The 12,849-nt window shown below is 42.8% G+C and overlaps 1 long non-coding RNA gene across 1 annotated transcript in view; it reads left to right on the top strand.

Moving 5' to 3' along the window:
• The window catches only part of LOC106047764 (uncharacterized), a 300,679-nt gene extending 289,076 nt beyond the window's left edge, over positions 1-11,603 (top strand). The window contains exon 5 of the long non-coding RNA XR_010832097.1: positions 4,204-11,603. This is a non-coding gene — a long non-coding RNA (uncharacterized lncRNA). The remainder of the gene's footprint in view (positions 1-4,203) is intronic.
• The last annotated feature ends 1,246 nt before the right edge of the window (positions 11,604-12,849 follow it).

Below are 12,849 nucleotides of genomic sequence, written 5' to 3'. Positions count from 1 at the left end.
TATATCTCTCTTGAATCACTTTATTTACTCTAATCAAATGGTTTTGGTATGAGGGAGGCTGTGAGCAAAGTAGTCGTGGAAACTAGATGCAAGATAATTTTTCTGTTTTGGAATAAGCAGTAGCAGGTTTGTCATGCCTTGATGCAAATGCAAAATGCATCATATTAATGAAGAATCTAGATCAGGGCCCGGCGCGGCGATTATGTTTTATGCATGAGATCTCTGCTCCTCCAAGGCACATCAAAGGTTCATCACTGACCACTGATAAACACATTCATCCTCATTTGAAAGCTTTGTTGTAAGCTGTGTTCTTCTCCTGTCTTTCCTAATGGTCTCTCAGCAAACACCTCTCTCGTGGGAGATGCCGCAGTCCAAAACCAGGTTTCAGCTAAGTCATCAGCTCTCTGAAGGGTTTTTGCAGCCTTTATGGGATATAAGGTGCATTGCTTTTCAGGACTTCTGAGAGTATGTTCTTTATCATGTGCTTTTCTTTTGTCCTATAAACACGAGTGCTCCACATCGCTGTGCTGCACTCAGCTGCAGGTGTGGCCGGTGGTCTGGCTGAGAGCTGTAACTGAGCGCTACGCTACGGTGCCCAAAGCCATCCGGAGGGGTCCAGCTGGCAGATTTCAGTGCTCCCACGGAAGTGTTTCGGAAGTGATAGGGGAGCAGGTTGCCTATATTAACTGCCTTCCTTTGTGTCCTCTCATTAATTTGGGTCTTTACTGAGCACAACAGCATGGCTGCACTCTTCTTCCTCGGTTCCCTTTTCTGCCTGGTTTAGGTGGCCACTCTGACACGAAGAACCATCTCCTTTCATAAAACATCTGCTGATGGGCCACTACTCGTGTTTTACCATGTTTAGTAGATCAAACACCCGCGTATCTTGACTGCCTGAAATCTATTTGCCTGATACATGATGACAGGAGTGGGGCTGTGACATGAGGATAAACCAACTCGTGCCTCTGCACAAAGGTAAGGGTGGAGAAGGCAGAAATAATTTGATTATTGAAACTCCAAGGTGTAAAGGTGTGACCTTTTTTTTCCTGAAAGAATTGTTGGGGCATTGTGAGATCATAGGATTAATGGAGTCCGTACTTATTATGTGGATGCTTGCTTCTCACAGTCATGAACGGATTTATGGAAGACCACAGCAGTTCAGCACATATCGGCTTAAAATGCATTTGGAGGCTAATCATACAGCTGCCTGAGAGCTATGCAGAGGGTACTGAATTAATCAGGTGCTTTGGACTATGAAACACTGCAAAACAGGAAAAAAAAAAAAAAAGAGAAACCAAATAAGAAGGGAAAAAGGAAAGCGTGCCTGCTCACTGAACTGCCGGTAACTGAAATGGCACCCAGGGACCCTTCTAACAGGAGTCAGCAAAAGACATGACCTTCATTATCCAAGTGCTGATGGGGCACTTTCTGAGGTCTGCTTTCCAACGTTGCAGAGAAAGAAATATTGGGCAAAAAAGTGTGCATGGAATAAACAGCAAATCATACTCTGCAAATGGACTAGTTTCAAAGGAGGATGCTGGCAACCTCCCATTTCGGGTCTGTAAATGACAGAAGGATTTGCGCTTTGTTGCTGACTGCCTGGCATATTATTTAGTCTATTTAGACGTCAATTCTAAAAGGGGAAAATGGGTGTAATAATTCTTCTTTTCTCTCAGCTTCTGTCATAACTATTGAGCTTGAAAGCACTTCGGTGCAGGAACAACCTTTTTGCTATAAATACAGCTGTACTGGGCCTGTGGTGTGTGGAGACCCTGCAGGAATGCTGTGCTATATGTCTCATGTAATACATAACTGATAGGTGTGTGTCTTTGGGCTAGACCGTTAATGTGAAGTCAGTACAGAGTGACACGTGGTCCTGTCTCTGTGCCAGCACTGCACGGGGCACGCTGGCACGGGAAGGGGCAGCAGGGGCTGGGGCGGGCGCCTTGCTGGTGCTGAGCCCCTGGCAGGGCTGTGCCCTGTCAGCTGGTGAGAGTGCTAATTGCTCAGCGTGATGCGAATTCCTTCCAGCCAGCAGTGGCCATGCAGCAGGACATGGGCTGGCTGACCGCAGAGCCACTCGTGCTGCCGTGGCTGCTGCGGCCGGCTCCCCGCAGCACGGTCACGGGGCTGTCCGTCAGGTGCAGTATGGAAACGCCAAGCTCACCGAGGCTGCCCGGCAGAGAGATGCCCAGATGCCTAGGATGCTGGAGGGTCTGGTTCAGATTGCTGCCTGGAGCAAAACAAACGAATCCACAGGATCTTGTCATACATTTGTTTCCCTGCTTTGCACTACATGCTCTCCATTGTGCCTTTCAACACCGCGCAGCAGCCCCGTTGGGTACCCCGTACAGAGCCCTAGTTGCTGTTATGAAATCATTTCACCCTCTAAGTTTGCAGGGGTTTCTCTGACTTTCCCAACCCCACGTACATGAGGAGGTTGCTGGTGGGGACAGATCCTGGACAAAATGCGGGCTATCAGAAAGGACAACACGTTCACCTCCCTTTTGTTGCTCTGACGAGTTTGTGCTCACCTACACAGGCTTCATGTGGTGCAGGTGGCACTGTGCATCTGCACACTGTGTCCCGATTTTAACTAAAGCCCTCTGCACCTGCATCCTATTTCCTCAAAGGGAGGTGAGGCCGGCATCCCTCCGCAGCTCTGGGAAGGCCAGGCTCTAGGTATGCATGTATGCTGACTTTTTTGAAAGCAAATAGTGGGTTCATACCACTGGGCTTTATTTAAGGCATGTAGTTTACAACTAGTTTCTAACCACACTCACCAGAACAAGAAAGATACTTCTAGAGAAAAAATCATTTTCCATCTATCTTAAGCATGCGCCTTAGGACAAGGTAAATCACACAAAAGCACTGTCCACTCTTCCAGTTGTTTCAGAGAGACTTATGATCAGTGCAGACCTTACCCACTGTGAGAAGAATTCTCACCCTGAACCCTTTACAGCTTAGGCAGCAAAAGAGTTTGGGGGAAAGTGGTGGAGATGAACACAATCATTGCCATAGAACAGGAAGATTAAACGCTCAGAGATTTATTTAGGTTTCTCACTCCCACAGCAAATGAGAGTCCTAAGGGGGCTTGGCAGAAGCTGAAAAATTTACAAAAGCATCAAGATTAGACAGAGCTGTGTTTGCTTTCCTTTGATCTCTAATTCTCTCCTGTTTTTTAAGAATAAATTGTAGGGACCAGGAGGCCTTTCCTAGCCTCCTGCCATTGTTCTGCTGCCCAGCACTGAAATCTGGGTGTCAAATTTGCTTTTTACAGACAAGCAGCACTCTCCAAAAACCCCCAAACACAAGCCAAAGCTGTGCTGAGTCTTAAAGCTGTTTTATGTAAAAGTATTAATAAGCAATTCAAAGGTTTGGTTTGCCCATTTCTATAAAATCTAATATTTTAGAAAAAATAAAAATTAAAATTAAAAGGGTGAACAAAAGATAGTCATATTGGATGACAGACACCCCTCTGTCAGTGGTCATGACTTGGCCATCGGATGGTGCCTTCTTTCGCTGACTCAGGTCCCAGACTCATCCCCAAGGTGTACGTGGAAGACAAAACCCAGATGGTTACAACATAGCGGCTGAATCCTGAATTTATTGTTCTCCTTTTTCTAACCTGTTTCTCCAACAGTTTTTGGTTTATAATCTCTGTGAGTGTAAAAGAACATCTAGAACCAATAATACTATTACCATAAACACTGAATAATCTGGTACAAACACAGGGATGCATGCCATAATGGAAAGTGAGTGTTTAATGATTTCTTTGTGCTAACTGCCATCTTTTATACCCAAAATAGTTTTGTTGTTTTTGCTGTAACCTATATTGTTTCATTTGATGGAAGAACAGCTGGTCAATTATTTCCTACAGTCAGAGGCAAAGTTAAGGGATTCAGAAACCACACAGAAAACAAAGCCTGGACAATATAGGATTTGGCTCAGTTGCATATTGTATGCTAAGAACCAGCACCAGCTGCCTTAAACGGATGGGTACAAAAGCCAGTTAATCCTCTGAAGCATTATTTTAATAACTAATTTGAAGAAAAGAACCCAGGTGCAGCATAGATGTGGAAAGAAGGCCTCCTCCAAGTAATCACAGTATTTGGTGGCCTCAAAGTTTCCAGCAGATGGATTCATACAGTCCTGGTCACGGTTTCAGCTGTTACTGATTTTGTGATTTTGTTTGACTTCCAGTTTGTTACCTGCCAAAGCCCAAATAAACATGGACGAGAAATGTCATGGAGAACAGTTTGGAACATGGTGAAGTGAGGAAATAACAAGGTCGGCTGTGACGGAATCAGGGCCAGCCTCCTGTCATCATCTGCAAGCTTCAGATTTGCTTTGGTGGTAATGCAGTTCCCATAATGGTGTGTGAATGGGTATGTTCCTACTGGGTAACAGCTGAAGAGTCTGTGAGGACATCGTGTATGAATGAAAATAAAAAACAGATCTTGATAACTTTCCATAGGTTTACTTATGTAAATTGGCTACCCTCATTTCAGGATATTATTGCAAGAAATCTCGAGAAAGGAATGAAGGATGTGCCAAGAGAAAACGGAAAGCCACTTAAAGATGAACTTTCTCATTTTTAAGCCTTTGCAGAAAGGCAGTGCTAATTTACAAACATTTTTAGCTCATGAGGTTCTCTTTAGCCCACGTGTTTGCTCTCCAGCTCTGTGCCTTGTGATGTAATTCTGATTGGTGTTGTCTAATGCCTTACTGAGAGAACAGGCAAATGGGATGAAGAAGTTTCTTCTAAAGCCATGTCAGAGTTCGGCAACTATGTTTATTTCAGATCTATTTATTTATCTACTTTACCATGAAACAAGTTGCTATTTCTACACTTCTTACACCACAAAGAAGTTGCAGCATAGTTATAAGGCAATAGATTGAAGCATGCTGATATCTTCAATGAAGGAAGAATAATTCAGAGATAGACTATAAAAGATAGACCATAAAGACCATATTGACACTTGAGCTGTGTCTGAGACTACCCTTGCGGCAGAAATATTGTAACAACTACCCATTTAAAAGGCACAGAAGTGCCTCACCGTGAATTTAAACATGATGCTCCCTTCCAAACCTGAAGAGTGATGCTGGCAAGACAGTACCTCACCAGCTGCTCTTCAGGTGTCGAGTAATTACACATGGCAAAACAAATTTTATTTCAACATGCTGATCTTAGAGAAAGACACAGTTACAGTAATTGCAAAATGAATATTTAACTGTCTCCTTCTATGGAAATTAACATTCCAAGCCTGTTGTTTACAAAGACAACGCCAGCCATCTTGTCCCAAGACGAGGGAGAAAAGGGGAGCAAGACAGACTAATGAGGGCTTTCTGCTAGGTCAAGGCACAACAGTGGGCTGATGAACTGAAAATTACTGAGGAAATAAAATTGCTGAAAAAAAAATGCTGGCATTCTCCTGAGAGAAATTAATGTGATGGAGAAACTTTGGGGAGGCAGCAATTACTGCAGCACAGAGGGAGGGCAGGGCTGATCCTCAGCGTGGGAGGTACTGAGACCGAATGCATGACTTGTCCTTGGGAACTGGCACACGGTAAGAGTGGAAAAGTCAAGCTGAACTACAAATTGAACTAAAGAGGAGATCACGTATGATGGGTTCTTTTACAAGAGACAAAAGATCTCTGGCAATATCCTGGATGAATAAGGAGTCTTATTCTTAAGATACGCCTTTGCTATTTTAGACAGAACCAGCCCTCTGCCCCATGCTGGGTGGGCTAGGGACATCTGCAGTGGGTAAAAACTTAGCAAGAGCTTTTCCTCTTCTGTTCCAAAGCATAAACGTAATGTAAACCATGCATAATAATATCGGCAGCCTAGGTTAATAGGATAGGAAAGATCAATATTTGCTCTAGGGCCTGGGGAGAGGGAAGGAGCCTGAAGCAGAGGCAGTCCCAGCAGTCTGAGAGGTGTGACTCACGAGGGGAACAGAGCTTCAGAGGGAAATTCGGTGCCTAAAGGTAATGAATTGGCCACTATTAAATTTCCCACCAGCTGACTGACAGCAGGGCAGAAGGGGTAAAGGCATCTAACATGAGTCACAGGCTGCCTCGGGGTGTTGTAGATGTGCACATTGTGGACAGTGGGGTTTGTGGAAAGGCTGCTTCTGAAGAACCATCATTTTGCAGATTTTGTGTGGTTTTCATGAGGATAACTCCGCTCTCCAAAGCTGGGCCATTATTTCCTGTGCAAGATTCCTTCAGAGGAATTCAGTGCAGCCTGACTGTCTCCACCAATATGTGAACTGTGAATGGATAGCATTACGCTCCTACATGCTTGCACAGATGGTTCCTTCAGGCTTAGGCATAACAGGAACATTTGAGGCATCGTGTTCCGTTCCCGTTTGCAGCACTTCACTATGCAGAACTCGTTGAATTTGGTATTTATACACTTTATCCGATGCTTCATAAACACAAAGCACCATCTACAAAAGAAGATATTAAGGAAAATTGTACCAGTATAAAATTTTAGAAGCGCCATTCCTTTCATGGGTGTTGATAAAGATTTGCATCAGTGCTGCTGCTGAGGGGAAATTGTGGCCCACAAGGAGGACGCTGGGATTTCCACAATGCAACGAGAAGTTCCAGAAAAAGAGCCTGGTAATCTTGAATATTAATGAAGGAATAGAAATAAATAAGATTTTTGAAAGTAATTTCTGTCTGATTATAACCAGTGATTCAGGAATGCTGCATAAGGTGATTAGGCACTTAACAGATCACAAGGTTTTGATGCTGATGACTGGGCATATAACTGTGTCCCTGTGCTGTGCTCCTCCATTGCTGTTGCTCTGGCACTGCATCCACCTTGAAAGCTCCCAGGCTCTCCCAGCATCTCCTAGGCTCTCCCAGCATCTCCCAGGCTCTCCCAGCATGCCAGCTTTTCTTTGCCAGCTTTCGTGGAGCAGCGTCAGAAGCATGCTGCCTAGCACGGGACATCAGCTGGTTAAACACAGCTGGGAGAAGGTGCAAACTGCAAGGTAGGGTGCCGGCAGTCATCATGTTGCTGATCAATAGCTGCTGATTTCTCAGGGATACAGAGCTCAAAACTCAATTGATGGAATATGACATTAATGGGGGAGGAGGGACTCAAAATGAGAGGACACTTAAAAACAACACAAAAAAACATCTACAAGTGATTTCTCTACGCAGAATGCTCTAAGTTATTTTTTCTACTAAGAGTAACTCATCTTCCTTCCTCCCTCAGTAGCAATGAACTAACATCGTTCAATTCTTCAGGCAAACCCGTGAGGCTTGCCTTTGTTGGTTCATATTTTAAAAGTGCCAGCTGCAGGATTTGCCTTGGCCCTTGCAAGCTCATTTTTCTGTGTCCACTGAGTCACACTTCTTTGTGCAAACTCCCTGCAGAATACCACCCTTTGCCATGGAGGTGTGTTGGTAACAGCCCTTTTGTAGCTTGGCGGAAATGGAGTGAATCCCTGAATAAGCCTGAACATTCATACTAAGGATTTGATAACTAAGGATTTGATCCTTCATCTTTAAATGGGAAGGAAATGCTCAGGTTCAGCACCCTGCAGCTGAGAGTAAATCCTCCTAGGAAATTGAAAAGGAGAAAAGAAGTTATTGCAAAAGCAGCTTGTAGTAGTCAGGCATTGATATATTGAAATATACTGATTTCAGATATTTTAGAGAAATACAAAGATGTGCCTACTGGCTGCTTTGACATGGTGCATATTTGCGAGAAGTGGGTTTTGAAAGCTGGGGATCAGGATAGCTACAGTGCCAAAGAAGTGCTGGATCTAAAAAATGTTCATGTGCTACAGTTTGTGTTTTCCTGCAGTCCTGAACAGAAAGATCTTTCTTTGTTTCTTTTTTTTTTAACAGTTCCTTAGCCTACGCACTCATAAAGCTATTTAAAAATCCTCTTCTTTTACTGCTTATTCTGTGACAAATAAAAAAAAAATCAATTTTCATTTACAATTTTACAATTTTCATCCATAGGATTTTTAGAGCAAATCAATGTCTTTTAATTAGCTCCAGCTCACCTTGCAGTTTCCATTTCTGTGATGCAGAAGAACCTGTAACTGCGACGCAGGGAGGTCCACCACTGGGGAGCCTCACCCTGCTTGAGAGGGCTGTACTCCTTCTGTGTTTAGAGGGCTCCAGAGGGGTAATGCAGAGAGAATTTAATTGTATTTTGATGCTGTGGAATTCTGAGTACAAGGCAGAGGGGCCGATTGCCCTAACTTTGCCCTTAGGTTGCATCTGCCCATACATGCCCGCTGTGTGTTCTCTGAAGCTCCATCCTCCTGAAGCTTCATCAGCCCAGAAGATAATGGCCTTGGGTCTTGTACCCACAAATAAGACACAGGATACAAGTCTAGATGGAAATCCTCGCATCTTTCTGCCTCTCAGTAATATTTTTGCATCAGAATTACAGCTCACGTTGCATAGCACCTTTTCCTCCACATGAAAAGAAATCATTGCCACATTTGGAAGATTAAAAATAATTCATTATTCAAGACACCTCTTGAATTGCCTACATTTCCTTTGCCTTCATTACTGTGTATCAGGATATTTGTGGGTAAACAGAAGCTCTTCCATTTAGCTCAGCCTGAGTTCCTGCCCTGTCCATGCAGTGATGTTACAATCAGCTTCTTTGTGACATTGCCCATTTGTCACCATGGGAGCAATTTTGAGATCACAAATACGGGTTGGGGCATTAATAAATAAATAAGGAGGAAAGAGTGCTGATTGCAAAGAAGGCATTAAAAATCTTTGCAATCAGTAGTAATAACAGTAGAAAAAAAGAAAAAAAAAAAAGAAAAAAGAAAAAGAAAAACACCACCACGACAGATAATAAATGAGAAAATTCAGCATTTCAGTTGGAAACCTCCACACCAGTCTTGCACTGTTTCCATGCACTAGTCCAGGATGAATCTTCACGAAGCTGCTGTCTGACTCGCAGAATAATAGATGCTGACCGGGGCTTCATTTTAAAGGATGAATTTTCATTCCAAGAATAACATTTAAACAGTATTAGTTTCCAAACTCTTGTGGAGGAAAAGATAAACCTGAAAATAACAATGAGCAAAAACGTTTTCCTTTCCACATTTGATTTTAAATACTTAATAGCGATGGGATTTATTTTTTTGTATGAACTGAAAAGAAGCCAAGTAGAAGCCTAAGGCTAAAATAGCTTCTCATCTTAGTAAAACAGCTTCATTATGACCAGATTTCTCCTCTGCCTGCCCGCAGGATGTAATGAACCTCCATCAGTGGTTGACCACATCGCGAAGCTGTTGCGTACCTACAGGCTGTGAGGAGTGTTGCTCCTGGAGTGAGCCTGGCCTCTTTCTTAGACACGTTATTCCTCTGTTTTCAGCATCCAGGACAGGGAGCACTTCCCAAAGTGCCGAAACAAAGCTTGGTTTGGACATTTCCAGACACATTTGTCCACTCCACCAAGGCAACAAAGGGTTTGGTCTCCTCCGACAATCTGTCACACATCTGGGTGTTACAAAGCCCAGCTGGAATTCCAGTGAATGTGGCGTTATTGCTGGTGCTCCATCCATCCAGCAGAAAATGCTGCTTGATTTATTTATTTATTTCTGAACAAATGGTTAAAACAGTCACCACAAAGAGCTGTCCCGGCCCTGCTGGGCAGCCAGCTACTGGCAGAGGGTGGGCATCAGCACGGGGGTGATGCTGGGACCTCCAGGAGGCGTTTTTGGCAGGAGCAGCCACGCAGAGCTCAGCCGTGGCCAAGCCCCAGGAGCTGGCTGGCTTTCAGCTGTCACACAAGCCATGGAAAGCTGTTGTTTCTGACAGTGCATTTAGTAAATTTCCTTGCTCCCGTAGGGGAGGGAGAGAACAACCACATTTTCTGACTCTATCAGGGTAAAGATTTTCAATCAACAGATTTTAATCAAGAAGGCAGAATAAACCATGTAACTAATATATTTGGCTGTCATGGCAAACCCCAGATAATGTCTGTGGAGGAGGGCGAAGGCCAGAGAGGACAAGAAAACATTAATATTGACAACTGTAAAAGTTAATTATGCTTAAGCGTGGAAGACCAATGGAACAAAAGTGGTTTCTGAGGCTCGTATGGGATCACAAGCACCAACAGCAAAACGGAGGTATGTCTTCTCTGTATTTCATTAACAGTTGGCACTAATAACAAGAGCACAGGTGTCACATGAACTCTTGCGTTGTGATGAACTTACTGAACAGGAGTAAGCACAGTCTGTACCATCAGGGCAACAACTACAGAACAGCACCAGGACGTGTCCTGTGTGGGCAGCCAGGGGGGACCCAGGGCTCGTGCCTCCCCTCCGGGAGCTGAGGAGACTGCAGCACAACCAGCTCTGGGCTTCTTGAAAGTACCGGTGGAAACTGAGCCCCGATGCTGCTGTCATCCTCGTTACTCCATAAACTCTCTAGAAGATTTTCACAGAATCACGGAATCACAAATATTTTTGTAGGTTAGCCCCTGTTCAGGCCAGTTTTGTATTTTCTTTCCCAAATTATTCCACCCAGGCAAGTGATCAGTGGAGCTTTATCCCTGTCTCCATTCGTGAGAGCACAATCTTTTACAAGTATCTTTCATGGTAAATTGTAAATTCAGGGAAAATCAGTCCAACTCTGCAAATGCTTCACAAGTTGATCAAATTAACTATTAACCTCACTATGAAGGTTTTTATTTTATTTTATTTTATTTTATTTTATTTTATTTTATTTTATTTTACTTTATTTACTGGTGACAGGACAAGGGGGAATGGGCTAAAGTTGCGCCAGGGGAGGTTTAGGTTGGATATTAGGAAGAACTTCTTTACTGAAAGGGTTGTTAGGCATTGGAATGGGCTGCCCAGGGAGGTGGTTGAGTCGCCATCCCTGGAGGTCTTTAAAAGACGTTTAGATGTAGCCCTTAGTGATATGGTTTAGTGGAGGTCTTGTAAGTGTTAGGGCAGAGGTTGGACTAGATGATCTTGGAGGTCTCTTCCAACCTAGATGATTCTGTGATTCTGTGATTCTGTGATTCTACTTATTTATTTTGTGGCTTATTTTCTGGACACTCATATATTCAAAATCTCTTTGTATGAAAAAAAAAGACATAATTTTTCAATGATTTACAAATCAACTCTTCATTTTCTTCATATGTGATATACATTACAAGGACATACAGTTAAACACAGATATTACTGCATGCATTTTAGCCAAACTCACACATTCAAATATACTCAGATTTAGAAATCACACTTGGAAAATCCATCTGTCAATATTGCAGTTAAGTAATGACCTACTTTTGCATTTTATTTTTCACATTTTTCTGAGAAGGAAACAAATATGAATGACCTTCGGATCTTACAGGGAAAAAAAAAAAAACAATAACTATATGTGGAGTTGTCTGTGGTGGACAGAGATAATTCTGCAATATGCATTCAGTGATATTAGTGTAATATGCTAATATCCATAGCTTATTTTACATGTCATTTCTGTAAAGAAGTTAGCATTATAGTCCTCATGTGTATCTTATCTCACCAGAGCAAAGAAATGTGACTTTATTTCCTATTATCCCTTTTATTTTACCTTTTTTTTTTTTTTTCAGAACCCTCAGAACTCTTACTCCTGTGGCTTTACTGTTCTTGAATTTAACTCCTTTTCATAGATTCCTGAGAGGCTTCAGTCTCTGTTGAGTCCTCAGTCTGAGTTCCCACGATGAGTGCCCTTTGATAAAGAAATTTTGCATTGCATTTTCAATGGAAAGCATATTCCAAACACCATAATTTCACTTTCCAGCTACTTCACCATCCTTTTTTCAGTTAATCAATTGATTTTCCCTTGCTTTTACAGAGGTCCCTTGGTCCTCCTGTAAACTTTCTTGTTAATAGGAATTTTTAATAACTTCATTCTTGTTCAGAACTATATGTGATGTAAATGAAGGTTTGAAGTTGTCAGCATGTTTTGGTGATACGAGAATTACCATAGACCAGTCAGCCTGACGTGTTGTTGGTAAGTGTGTTCCTGCTCTCCAGCAAAGAAAGACGTGCAAGGTGACCAGCTCCCTCTCTGCAAGCTCACCTGAGTTCCCTCCAAAGTCCTGGCTAAGACTGCATACATGAGCAACTCGAAGGGACCAGCTGAAGTAACGTGTCCACTTAGTTCATGCTTGAGGCAGAATCTTCCTTTTTTTCTTTTTTCTTTTTTTTTTCCCCTAGTAAAACAAAGCACACAACAATCAGACTGATAGATGCTCTCTTTCAATTTGATAAGACATTGCCAGGCAGTCATTTTTCCTTACAGCTTATTTTTCTGTGGCTCTAGTGCACAAAGTTGATTATAGTGTTGAATGGTGCCTTCTAAAACTAGATTGCCTCTTGCTGTACTGTAGTATGCCAGGTGTTGTTTTCCAGCAAAACACCTACCAGATGTAACCATTATCCACCCATGGGTTTTCAGTGCCTTTTGTGCACTCTTTACCTTACACCTCAAGTGACTGTGGCTGGTTATTTAAGTTGTTATTGCCCTTTTCTGTCTCCTCATATGTGACTTCTTTGGATGAGGTCTTCATGGCAAGAGCTGCTGTGTGTGTACTGCCTTGGCCTCTCTCAGGGGGCTCTTCAGTCAACATCACCTTCTCTTGCTGAGGTGGAAGCCCTCGTTGCACCTATCTGCTATCAGATGCCCATTGCTCACAGCTGGTTCCAGACCTGGGTTAACACTCTGGGAATAAACAGAGCAGAGTTATGCTTACACTGTATGGGAAGAGATTAAAACTTTATACAGCCCATAACAGTTCGTTTGTATAAATTAAATTTAAGTTACACAAAAAGCAAGAGATTCTGATAAAAATAA

The sequence above is a fragment of the Anser cygnoides genome, chromosome 5, assembly GCF_040182565.1.
Source record: "Anser cygnoides isolate HZ-2024a breed goose chromosome 5, Taihu_goose_T2T_genome, whole genome shotgun sequence".
In the NCBI taxonomy this organism is placed as follows: Eukaryota; Metazoa; Chordata; class Aves; order Anseriformes; family Anatidae; genus Anser; species Anser cygnoides.
The sequence above is the reverse complement of the archived record's forward strand: the minus strand, read 5'-3'. Positions and strand labels throughout refer to the sequence as shown.